At 47.9% G+C, this 12,905-nt stretch overlaps 1 protein-coding gene across 1 annotated transcript in view; it reads right to left on the minus strand.

The window, feature by feature from the left end:
• Positions 1–12,905, minus strand: part of DMRT1 (doublesex and mab-3 related transcription factor 1) — a 59,739-nt gene that overhangs the window by 13,293 nt on the left and 33,541 nt on the right. The gene's annotated exons all lie outside the window — the stretch shown is intronic.

The following is a 12,905-nucleotide window of genomic DNA, read 5'->3' on the forward strand; positions in this document are numbered from 1 at the left end:
AGTTTAAGGCACCAGAAAGTGTGTAAAGAATGGATAACATTTAAAGAAAATCTAAAACAATATTGTGAAAATGCAAATCTCCTGGCAGGTCTAGATTGAATCTTGAATATTAAGGAAAACTATAAATGTAGAAAATTTTCCAGATATGTAACAGATATAACAGGAAATGCGTAATGGTAAAGAAGTCAAAAGTGTGTGTGTTGTTAGTTAATGTTTATTTGTCATTGAGGTATTGTCTTTGTTTATCTGTGTTGTTATATGTAAATCGTTTTGCAATAAAGTTAAAAGAAGAAGAAGAAATCCCCTGTTGCAAAATGTGCCTGGAACAATGGGAGTTTCGAACCCTGTTAGCCTCCTAGTGGCCAATCTAGCTGGCAGTGCGATACTCACACAGGGCACCTGCTCATCTGGCTCTGAAGAAAGAAAGGTCGGCTTTCACTCTTTGAGAGCAATTGGCATGAATGAAAACAAGGCACTTTATGTAGGTTGTGTCTGAGAGGGTATACCATATTTACTGCAAACATCAGCAGACATCAGTAGGGCTGGGCAATACCTGGTTTTCAACACTGTATTATGTCCACCAACTAAAAGTAAATATAAAGGTACCCCTGACCGTTAAGTCCAGTCGCGGACGACTCTGGGGTTGCGGCGCTCATCTCGCTTTATTGACCGAGGGAGCCGGCGTACAGCTTCCGGGTCATGTGGCCAGCATGACTAAGCCGCTTCTGGCGAACCAGAGCGGCGCACGGAAACGCTGTTTACCTTCCCGCCGGAGTGGTACCTATTTATCTACTTGCACTTTGATGTGCTTTCAAACTGCTATGTTGGCAGGAGCAGGGACCGAGCAACGGGAGCTCACCCCATGGCGGGGATTCGAACCACCGACCTTCTGATCGGCAAGCCCTAGGCTCTGTGGTTTAGACCACAGCTCTACCCGCGTCCCCCCACCAACTAAGCACTGCAATATATTATGATGTCTGAAATAAGGGTGGGACTATGTAGAGGCAATCCCGCATCAGGATTTTTCCCGGCACCTGCTCTCGCGATTCGCTGCTCCTTGCGTGAGGCAGCGGAGACCTGAGCTGGCAGACAAGAGGGGCTGCAGGAATCGAGAGAGAGCACTGGCTGGATTCACGGTTTTCCCCACATTGTGATTTCTGCATCGCACATGCACAGATACACATCACGATTCGCAATATGTGGCCAGGTCAAGAATTATGAAAGCAGTATCACGAGATGGGACTTCAAGCCGGTTTTGGGCGGTATTATCGCCCAGTCCTACGCATGAGTTGAGGCCTAAGCTCCACTTCAAAATGCAAAATCACATTTAGTAAAATCAGAGCACAGCTAACCTGAGCAGTTATTTCAACAGAAATAAACTGAGCCCCTTCAGCTCCAAGAGACCATTACGAACTGTAAAAGAAATTCTAGCGTTTAACTCTGCAGCCTAAGCTGAGATGACTGTGTCATTATAAATATATGAGGCTATTCACGTCCATGGCACGGATATACCTTTTCCTAAAAATGTCACTGGCTTGCTGAAAAGGAAAAAAAAGGAAGAAAATGAATAGAATCCATTCTTACAGCATGAAGAATTAAGCATTTGGCTTTATACCAGCTAGGCAAGTTAGTCTGAAGGGCCGCTGCTGCTGCAATGTGCAGCTCTCTAAAATGAAAGCCTTTGTCTCAGTAATACGAGCATATCGCTGGGACGTGAAGCCGACATGCACACAAAAATTACTTACAAGCTTTCGAAAATAGCAGCTTTGGCATTTGCATGCCTGATCTCCTTCAACAGGTCTACGGGGAGAAGAAATATAATTTATTAGAGCTCATTTGGCTCGGCAACAATGGCTTCTTCAGGGGAAAACAACAAGGGGGAAAGAGAACATTGTAATTGAACATTGTAAGTGGCCTCTTTAGTGAATAAGCCTCCGGTAGCCTGAGGCGGAGAGGGAGCTACAAGTGATGTACTACAAGGCATGACAAGAGTGCTGGGTGCTGTAGCCAGCAATTATCCTGGTATTTAACCAAATCTATCGCTCATCAGCAAAGCGTTTAGTGCGCGGCAGTCGGAGCGAGACAGGCTGACATGGAGCACAGTTACTTAACTGTCCCCTGCAGCGATTACGCTTTTCCACAGCTCAAGAGTCATGTCAAATTAAACAACAACGCATTGACTTTTCGCTTCTAGAAACATTACGGCGTGATTGACAACTCCGGGATGCTGCAAGCCGGTGGTCGGTCGCTAGAACCTGCCAGACGGAGGAGGTTCTACTTATATTTGTGAGGCCAGCTTCCTCGGCTTACCACTTTCCTGGGGGAATTTCCTCCTGCGGTATTTTACAACCCCTTCCCGTTTGCTCTATCCCTTGAAGGCTCTTTATTATCAAGTGATATTCTCCTTGATGGGCAGGAGGAGCGGAAGCCACAATCTCCTCTCCAAACCAGACGCTCTTCCCTTTCCCAGCTAAATCCAGTTTGCCTCTGTTTGCAAAACCTCTTTTTGTGTGTGGGGGGCATCCAGTGCCCCAAAGCAGCCCCCTTCTCAAAGGAGCTTAGAACCCCGAATTGCAAGTTCATCTGGCTCATCTTTTCAGGACATTTCCTCAAATGGAGATTTCCACACTGGGACCCCCAGTCTCGCCAGGGTTGCCACGAGGGGTAAATGCAGGGCCAACTGGCCTGAAGGTCTCTGGAATAGTCCTATACAGGAAAAAAAACCACACCCAAACATATCCACACAGCAAGTATCCATAGACAGGCAATGACTCCGGGATGTGAAATGTGCATTTTAAAAGCCATTTCCTTGACTGTGTTTCTCTCTGCCATACGCTAGGGAGCCGAGGAAATGGAAACTCGGGGCAAGGCCATGTAGACGCAGGAGTGCGGCTGTAAAATGCGTATGGCGTGTAAAACGCCTATGGAGGTCCAATCCCAGAATATCTGCTCCCAGGAGCCCTCTGCGTAATACAGAACCTCCTATTGCCTATTATTATTATTATTATTATTATTATTATTATTATTATTATTATTATTATTATTATTTTGCCCTATAACGGGAGGTCTCAGGGCGGTTCACAAAAAGGTCACAATATATAAAATAAAAATAAAAACAGTAATCCAATAACCTCCCCCCACAAGAGCCACATTTTAAAGGGTACAGAATGTTGATTGAGTCAGCCAAAGGCCTGGTTAAAAGGGGACATTTTTGTCTGGCGCCTAAAAGTGTTATAATGAAGGCGCTAGGCGAACATCCCTGGGGAAAGCATTCCACAGACAGGGAGCCACTGCAGAGAAGGCCCCGTTCTTGTGTTGCCACCCTCTGGACCTCTCGAGGAGGAGGCACACAAAGGAGGGCCTCAGAAGATGATCTCAGGGTCCGGGTAGGTTCAGATGGGAAGAGGCGGTCCTTGAGGTATTGCAGTCCTGAGCCATTTAAGGCTTTATAGGTCAAAACCAGCACTTTGAATTGGGCCCAGAAACTAACTGGTATCCAGTGCAGTTGGACCAGGATCAGTGTAAGATGCTCAGACCGTCTTGCTCCGGTGAGCAACCTGGCTGCTGAATTCTGCACCAGCTGAAGTTTCCGAACCGCCTTCAGAGGCAGCCTGACATATAACGCATTGCAGTAATCTAAGGCCATGACTCTTTGGCTTGGAACGTTCATTTATGCCAACTTTCAGCTTTCATCTCTTGGGTGTCGATGCCCTTCTTGCCCCCCCCCCTGGCGTCTGCACATGGGAAAGCCAACACGTCTACGCCAACAGGCTGATGCCCTTCGCCAGATGCCACCTCCGTTCAGAAGGGAGACTTGTTCCCACAAGAGGGCTTTTACGCAGCTATGGAACGCCCTCTCTAGGGACGTATTCCTGCCATCAACTTTTTAGGGGATGGCCATTAAAATTAACCCAGGGATTTAAAACACGCTATTTAAAACTCTCCGATTCTTGTGTGCACTTTTATCTGTGGTTTGCTTTGTCTGTTGGTCTTATTGACTTCTTAAAAAAAAATTGGACCCTGTGATGAAATCACTGATGAATGTATGTAAAGGTGTCAAATGAATGCAAAAAAAAAGCTAGCGATGGAAGACCTGGACAGAGCGTGGTCACCCAAAAAAGCTCAGTGCCATTTTGCACCCAACTTGGTTCCCTAGGCAGGCTCGCCTGTGCTGGTACCTACATGCGAACAGCTCTCTTTATCTATCAGCGGCAGTTCGGCAGGCTAGAGAAAGAGAATGGTAGCTACACAGGGTCATTGCCTAGCAAGAGTCCCACATTTGAGGCCCAGCATTGTTAAGCATCTGCTGAGCGCTATGGTCTGGCTGAAGGTCTATCAGATACACCCTGCTCCCCCCAATTTCCTACTGTTCCTCTACAACTTCACCACCCCTCTCTGCTCACGCACTTGCCTGGCAGGTGGTGGTGGGAGCAGCAAGCCCCCTCCTTGCTTCCACCTGCCACAGTCCCACCAGGCACAGAAAGAGCCAGCGAGGAGGCTGGTCCTTCTCACCACCATGGAAGTAAACACCATGGAGGGAGCTCAGCAATGGCAGCGGCAAGAATGAGGCCCCCTGCACCCGGAGGGAGAAGAAGAGTGAGCCCACAAGCTCCCAAGTGTGGATGAGGGGGGGGGGCAATTGTGGGTCTCTCCCCTAGGGCTCTCCCGGCTCCATCTGCCCCCCTCCAACTTCTTTTCCACCTCCCAGCCTCCTGTCTTCTTTGGCTATCTCCCTGGAACCTGAGTTGGGAACGCAAGAGTCCGGCAGCAACTCTGCTCACCCCCCACCACAGGCAGGGTCTCCGGAGGAAATGCCACCCACCTCGGTCTTCTTTCTCAGGCTCGTTTTAAAAACCACTCCTTAGCAGCCTGGGAAGAGAACCCTCTAGGAATTCACAATGCAAAGCCATTCCCACATTTGGAAACTGTGAACCAGGTCTACTTCCGTATAAACTCACGTCCTCGCTGATGGTGGCAGGGCATACTTAGATAAATAATGAGGGTGAGTTTGGGACAGGGTCCAAAATCTAGCTTTCCTGACTTCTATACTTTATGTGGAAGGGGGAGATGGAGGGAGGGAGGGAGCGCAAATCATGGAATGTGACTTGCCAATTTGATTTTAACCACCTGTTCAATAGGAAACTGAGACTATTAAAAAAGGCAAGTCACTCAAACACAACTGAAAGCTTTTGTTTGGGTGGGAACAATGGAGCTTAAAAAAACCCCAGCACTTGTGTTTGGAGTAAAATGACTGAATCCCAAGATTTGCTGCACTGGAAAAACCATTTCTTTATAGATGAGATTGTACCGGCAGAGACTCACCAGGCATGAAGTTATGTTAGGTTATGCACTGGGGGGCCAGCTGCAGTTTTGATCTTAGGAAGCTGATTCCCCAGGTAGCTTTTCAGATGATATATAATTGCACACCTAATGAAAAGCCAGTAAGCACCTAATACACAACATATAGCGTAGCACCAAAGAAAATGCATGCAAATATACAGATACATAGAAGATCTCTACATGCGCCCCACGCCATAGGCACATGCCTGCTTACAGATACATATGAGCAAGGACAACGGTGTAGGGGCTCTCCGGCATCTATGTACATATGGAAACTAAAGCACATTATATATTACCTAAATATATATTAAGCTAACTTTTTAGTCTTGAGAAAACAAAAGCTATCCTCATATAACAGCCAAATTCCTACATAACTCAATTTCGACATCTCATCTGGTGTGAACTGCACTCATTCCTAGTGTAAACCCCGCCGTGCTGTGCAATGATATACTGTAATGTCACCTCGCAATCTGGATTTACTATAAAGGGCTTCTGACGAGTTTCAGAGCAGTAAACATTGCAGCGAGGTGTATTTCACACTGAGCTGGTTTTTATGAAGAACACTTCACCGCCCAGCCACGGCACCCGGGTGATGGATGGTGAAAGATGCATGACAAGCTTCATCATTGTTTGTAAATCTTAACTGTTCCTGCTCACTAACTCTGCAGGCAATTTTCAAAGACAGCGGCCGACAGAAGGACAGCGCAGCTTTCCTGAAGGTTATTCAACTTGTTCTTGGCCTAAGCTCTGCCTCCCAGGAGCTAAGCACTGGGAAATAAACTTGCTGGTTACCAGAACCCTGGCATTAAGCAGGGTGGGAACGAGAGCAAACTTGAGAAATGCCGCCGTCTCCAAGGTACCTTTCCAACAGACGCTTCCATTGTCTTTCTGCCGCTGCTTTTTTACTCAGCTAGTCCACAGGTACAACAGAGTTTAAAATGTGTTAAGAGCAACCAAGGCCGGGCTAAGTGGTTTTGCACATCAGTCTTAAAACAAATTGCACAGCTGCCTCAAACTACTTCACTTGCCACATTAGTTCTCCTTAGGCAACAACCCCCATTGAAGACTTAAGAGCAATTCAGCTTTGTTGTCTCCAGTCAATAACACTTCCATCCAGACATGCAAAAAATCCAAGCTATTTTTTTAGACCTTCCTCTTCTGTGTATCCCTTTGGGTTAACAGGTAAGGGACGTGGGTGGCGCTGTGAGTTAAAACCACAGAGCCTAGGGCTTGCCGATCAGAAGGTTAGCGGTTTGAATCCCCGCAACGGGGTGAGCTCCCGTTGCTCGGTCCCAGCTCCTGCCCACGTAGCAGTTCGAAAGCACGTCAAAGTGCAAGTAGATAAATAGGGACCGCTCCGGCGGGAAGGTAAACGGCATTTCCGTGCGATGCTCTGCTTCGCCAGAAGCGGCTTAGTCACGCTGGCCACATGACCCGGAAGCTGTACGCCGGCTCCCTCGGCCAGTAAAGCGAGATGAGCGCTGCAACCCCAGAGTCGTCCGCGACTGGACCTAATGGTCTTGTTGTTGTTCCGTCGTTCAGTCGTGTCCGACTCTTTGTGACCCCATGGACCAGAGCACGCCAGGCACGCCTATCCTTCACGGACCTAATGGTCAGGGGTCCTTTTACCATTGGTTAACAGAGATGCTGGACTGAGTTAACAGCAAGGGGGGGGGGACCTTCCTAGATAATCTGGAGCCTCTGTGTCACCACTATTGCATGCTAAGGAAAGCAGCAGCATGGCTGGGATCTCAGGTATGAAGCAGAAGTGACTGCAAGCGCCCAGAGACCCCCATAAATGAGCTTGACTCCCAGATCATCACATTCCCAGGCCATGAAGGGTTGCTGATTCTAAGCAACAAAATAATGCCATCAAACCCGTATGAAAAATTTTGTTGTGTGATTTGCAGCTCTGCCTTACATTTCCATATCAAACCTGGGAGGCCAGGGAGGCCCCGAACCACAGCTGAACATCGGTTATGGACTGGATGTGATTTAACAAAGTGAAACTAAGTTGTGGCAAGTCTAAAGCTGCTCTTGGTCAGTAAGTCTTTTGATCCAATAATCAGATTTCAGCTTGCATGCTCACCTCTTGAAAAACCACTTTTCTCCAGGATGACGAGGAACCATTAATGAGAACTCTTTGGGTTTGGTCAGTCAACCAGCTACAAATCCACCTAACAGTTACCTTGTTCAACCCACATTAGACCAGCTTCCACATGAGAATATCATGGGGGAATTTGTCCAAAGCCTTACTGAAATCAAGATACACTAAGTCCACAGCATTCCCCTGATCCACCAAGTTTGCAATTCCATCATAAAAAGAAATGAGATTGGTCTGGCAGGACTTATTTTGAGAAACCCATGTTGGGTCTTGGTAATCACAGCGTCCTTTTCTAAGTACTCACAGACCGATGGTTGAATTATCTGTTCTAGGCCCTTCCCTGGTATTGATGTCAAGCTCACCGGTCAGTAGTTACCTGGGATTCCTTTTTCCCTGTTTCTGAAGATGGGGACAACACTTGCTTGCCTCTAGTCTGCAGGGACCTCAACTCAAGTCGTAAACTTAATCTAAGATTCATGTACTGGTGGCCACTGTGTTTGCAATATGGACAGACTGTGGGCCCTTGTTACTATTAGTATTGTTCGTATTATTTTGACCACCTCTTTTTTTTAAAATTGCAATGCATCTTTCCTCCCTCTTTCCTTCTTAAAGCTGCAAATCTTATTTTTTAAATTCCTCTTTTAATTTATTCATTATCAAGGCTTCTATCCTTTCCGTCATCCTAACGCCACAGGGCAGGTAACGTAGATCATCAGGGGGTTTGGGCTGGGTGTTCATCAGTATGCGGATGATACCCAGCTCTACCTCTCTTTCAAATCAGAACCAGTGAAGGCGGTGAAGGTCCTGTGTGAGCGCCTGGAGGCGGCTGGAGGATGGATGGCGGCTAACAGATTGAGGTTGAATCCTGACAAGACAGAAGTACTGTTTTGGGGGACAGGGGGAGGGCGGGTGTGGGGGACTCCCTGGTCCTGAATGGGGTAACTGTGCCCCTAAAGGACCAGGTGCGCAGCCTGGGAGTCATTCTGGACTCACAGCTGTCCATGGAGGCGCAGGTCAATTCTGCGTCCAGGGTGGCTGTCTACCAGCTCCATCTGGTACGCAGGATGAGACCCTCCATGCCCGCGGACTGTCTCACCAGAGTGGTGCATGCTCTGGTTATCTCCCGCTTGGACTACTGCAATGCGCTCCACGTGGAGCTACCTTTATTATTATTACTTCGCTGGCCGCTGGTCTGATTCTGGGTGCACTCCAAACTGACCATCTCATCTCCTTGGCCACTCCTGCCCCTTTCCACGCAAACTTACAGCAGCATTAGTGACAGGGGAACCGTCATGGCTCTTGGTGTCCTAATAAGGACATCAGCTGCACCAGGAATCATGTTTCCCTAAGTTCTTTTTTATTTTGTTCCCTTTATTGGGTTTTATAAACAATAATGTTTCTTTTACGAACAAGTATACCACGTTTTCTCATGTCATTTGTATAACACAAAAATAGCATTATAAATGTGGAAAAATTTCTACAACATATGTTAATAATAATAATAATAATAATTTATTATTTATACCCCGCCCATCTGGCTGCGTTTCCCCAGCCACTCAGGGCGGCTTCCAACAGAACACTAAAATGCAATAATCTATTAAACATGTTTCATTATTAGTGGTCAGTGTACAGGTTCTTGGGTCATGAATTGGTTTAAACAGTTAGAAAGGAAGGAAGGAAGGAAGGAAGGAAGGAAGGAAGGAAGGAAGGAAGTTTGGTTAGGTTCCCTAAATTAAGGGTCATCCCCAGAACCAGATTTTATCATGTAATGGCAGCCTCACTGCAAGACTTTCCATCACCATGGATGGCACTTGTATCTGGGAGAGGGGAAAGAACTGGCCGAGCCAACTGGAAACTGACCTGAGGGGGGCAGGTACTGCTTTACACAAAGAGGTATTTTCAGGATTTAAGCCAGGGGTCAGCAAACTTACCACGCCTTGGGCCGGTGTCTCCAGCACCGATCGCGTGGCAGGCCGGAGGGCAGGGGAGCACACGCCCATACGTGTGCACACTTCCAGGTCGGAGGAGCACTGGAAACAGTGCTGTCAAGTATCCCATTTTCCCCGGGATTCTCCCTTATTTTAAGCAGTTTCCCGCTGCTCTCCCTTATTTTTTATTTCCCTTAAATTTCCCGCTTTTAGTGGAAGCAGCTCCTCCCCTGCTGGTCAGGGACTGGGTGGGAAGACCTCGCCTACTTGGAGAGAAAAGCCTCAGCCCTCAAAGCAAGGTGGAACCGTTTCCCGTGCTTACAGGGGGGTGTATTCCTCCCCCTGCATCAGCCCCTGTCCGTTGCCGCCGAGCCCCTCAGCTGGCCAATAGGGTTAGCTGGTGGGCGGAGCCTGGCTGCCTTTGAGCAGCTGCTGCTTCCTGTCCTGTTTTGATGGGATCAGACAAGAAGACGATGGGGCTCCATCGTGCGGAGCACATGGCTGCCCTCCTCTTTGCTGGCTGCCCTCCTCTTTGCTCCGCTCTGAGCCCGCTTGGAGTTTACATTGCTGCTCCGCCCACTTTTGCTTCTGGCTCCACCCACCACTGACATGTGACTGTCCCCGGGATAGGTGAGACTGCTGATCCCTTATTTTCCAATCCAAAACTTGACAGCTATGACCGGAAATAGCTTGTGCGCATGTGCACGGGCCTCCTTCGACCCGGAAATAACGCTTGCACATGTGCACAAGCTACTTCCGGTGCTCCTCCAACCCAGAAGTGGGCAGCATCGCGGGCGGTGGCAGTGGGGGGTGCTGCGGGTCGGATAAATGAGCCTTAGTTTGGAGACTTCTGATTTAAGCCTTTAAGATTATTTTCCAAAGCATTTGTTTCTGAAGTCTTTATTTGCCCCCCCCCCCCCCGGTCTCTAAGATGCCATAGTTGGAAAGACCGCCGGCATGGCTATGGGACCCCCAGATTCCCCACTCAATGGGACTGAGCCACCATCGTCCTGTAATTAGAAAGCATCGCATCCTTGGAAGCTGCAAAGGTATAATAACAGCAAAGTATATAACCTTGCGGGAAAAGAGAAAATCAGAAGCTTCTCACCAACTTCCCGCTATTCACAAAAGAAAAATATAAATCAGAGGGCGGCTTATATCTCCTCCCTATCAGCGCAAACACAGAGAGAGAGAGCGTAAACAGGCAGTTAACTCAGCAGAACAACATTAATGAAACGGAAGGTCTAACGGTGCTAATATATGAACTGGCGAAGCCGCCATAAAACGAAAGTTACACCTCAGGATTCGGAGGCAAGTAGCAGACTTTGTGAATTATGAAGAAAACGCCGTGCACTTTGGTTATTAGCTGTGGTTTAAAGGACATGCCTCCCTCTCGTCTCCCTCGTTCAGAGAAGAAATCTTGCTGCCTAATAACCAGCGTGGCCACAACACTTGAGGAATAGCTGAAGTAGTTTTGCTGGAACACCGGCTGCTTTGTGGGTCAGTATTTCTGTCCCATGCTGTTCCGACCAACACATCCAAGGGGGCAGGGCAAATGTATTACTATACTGCAGTGGTGGTGAACCTATGGCACGCGTGCCAGATTTGGCACGCAGAGCCCTCACTGCTGGCACGCGCACCATCGGTCCATCCGTGCTGTTGTTGTTGTTTTTTCCCCAGGCTTGCGTCCACTGTTGAAACCTTGAACTTTTTTTTTTTCCTAGTCGCTGGAGATTGTGTTCGGCGATTGATCTGTTTTTCAATTTGCTGCGTCAGTAGTTGTTTCTGATTGGGCATAACAGCGTTTGTTTTTTTAACCCTTATTGTGCTGTGTGTGTGGTTTTTTTTGCCGCTTTGGCAGACGATGATGTCGGCGCTGCATGTTAATTCCAGCGAAGGTATTATTTGTCATTTATTTCTGTTCTCTTCCCCCCCCAAAAGCTCAGCAGCTTTGGGGCACCCCCCCAAAAAAAATAAGCAAAGCAACTTTTGTGTGATCCCCCCCAAAAAGCTCCAAAACTTTGGTCGGCAGCTCCCCAAAAAAAGCTCAACAAGTTTGTGGGCACTTTGTGATAAATAAGTGGTTTTTGGTTTACAGTTTGGGCACTCGGTCTCTAAAAGGTTCGCCACCACTGCTATACTGTATAGAAAGATCAAGAGAAGCAAAAAATTAAAACGAAGGGTGCGATGGGAACAAGGTTTGGGAAATGGGACAGGTTTGGCCATCAGCAAAAGAAAAACAAAAATGACAGATGAAGCCCTCTTCACGAATTCCCCCCCCCCCACAGATGAAGGAACAACAGATCTGCCCTGAGCTGCCTCCGGGTGCAACTTAGCTCTTATTTCCGCCCGAACGTCATTAATCATGGTGATGTTCATATCACTGCACCCAAGGATCAGATCGAATTCTGCATCCGCTGGAGTCAAGTTAGCTAGGCAAGTTCACTTTTTAGGAAAGAACGTGCCGTGAGTCAGACGACTCACCGAAGGAGCGTCTCCACCCCCATTGTCCATCCTGGACCCTGAGGTCCAGCTCCGAGGGCCTTCTGGCGGTTCCCTCCCTGCGAGAAGTGAGGTTACAGGGAACCAGGCAGAGGGCCTTCTCGGTGGTGGCGCCCACCCTGTGGAACATCCTCCCACCAGAGGTCAAAGAGATAAGTGACTATCTGACATTTAGAAAATACCTGAAGGCAGCCCTGTTTAGGGAAGCTTTTAATATTTGATGTTTTATTATGTTTTTATGTATGTTGGGAGCCTCCCCAAGTGGCTGGAGAAACCCTGCCAGATGGGTGGGGCATAAATAACAAATTATTATCACATTATTATTATTTTTATTATTATTACTATTATTTTTATTATTATTATAAGAGCTACAGATCTGGGGCAGAGCAATTGGCTTCGTATGCGCAAAGTCCCCATTTTGATCCCCAACTGTTTCAGGTGGTGCCAGGAATATCCTTGGAAGGCCGCTGCCAGTCAGAGTAGACAACACTGCGCTGCATGGACCTATGATCCGACTCGGAATAAAGCACCTCCCTATGTGCCTTGGCCCTGTCTCAAGAGTGGGGAGCGTTTTTTTTTACTTTGAGGGTTGCCCTCCCTTCTGTGCAACGATCCGAGGCCCACATTCCTGTGGTGGGCAGAGACAGAGGCTAGTTTCTGCACATGCTAAAATACTTCTCATCCTCCTTGCAGACAAGCAAGAGGCATCGCGACAGTTTGAGGGCAGGGGGGAGAGAGGCGGTGCGTATTTCGAACTCTTTCCTTTTGGTTAATGGTTTGTACGGGGTTCGGCGGTCCACGCTCTTCCACCTGAACGTGAACTTCGCATTGCATTGTGTTGTTTTAGGGAGCAGAGCGCGCACAGACGGCACCGAAGAGATTTGTCTGGCTGCAGGCTGAAAATGCGCAGCGTTTGTTTGAAATGATCTATGGGTTGGCAACGAGGAAGGGCTATTAGGAGGGCCATCAAAAAAGTGTGCCACGTCTTTCTATTCACACCCTTCATAATTGTACCTGAGCTTCTCATGCCG

This window comes from Lacerta agilis, chromosome 16 (genome assembly GCF_009819535.1).
Source record: "Lacerta agilis isolate rLacAgi1 chromosome 16, rLacAgi1.pri, whole genome shotgun sequence".
NCBI lineage: Eukaryota > Metazoa > Chordata > Lepidosauria > Squamata > Lacertidae > Lacerta > Lacerta agilis.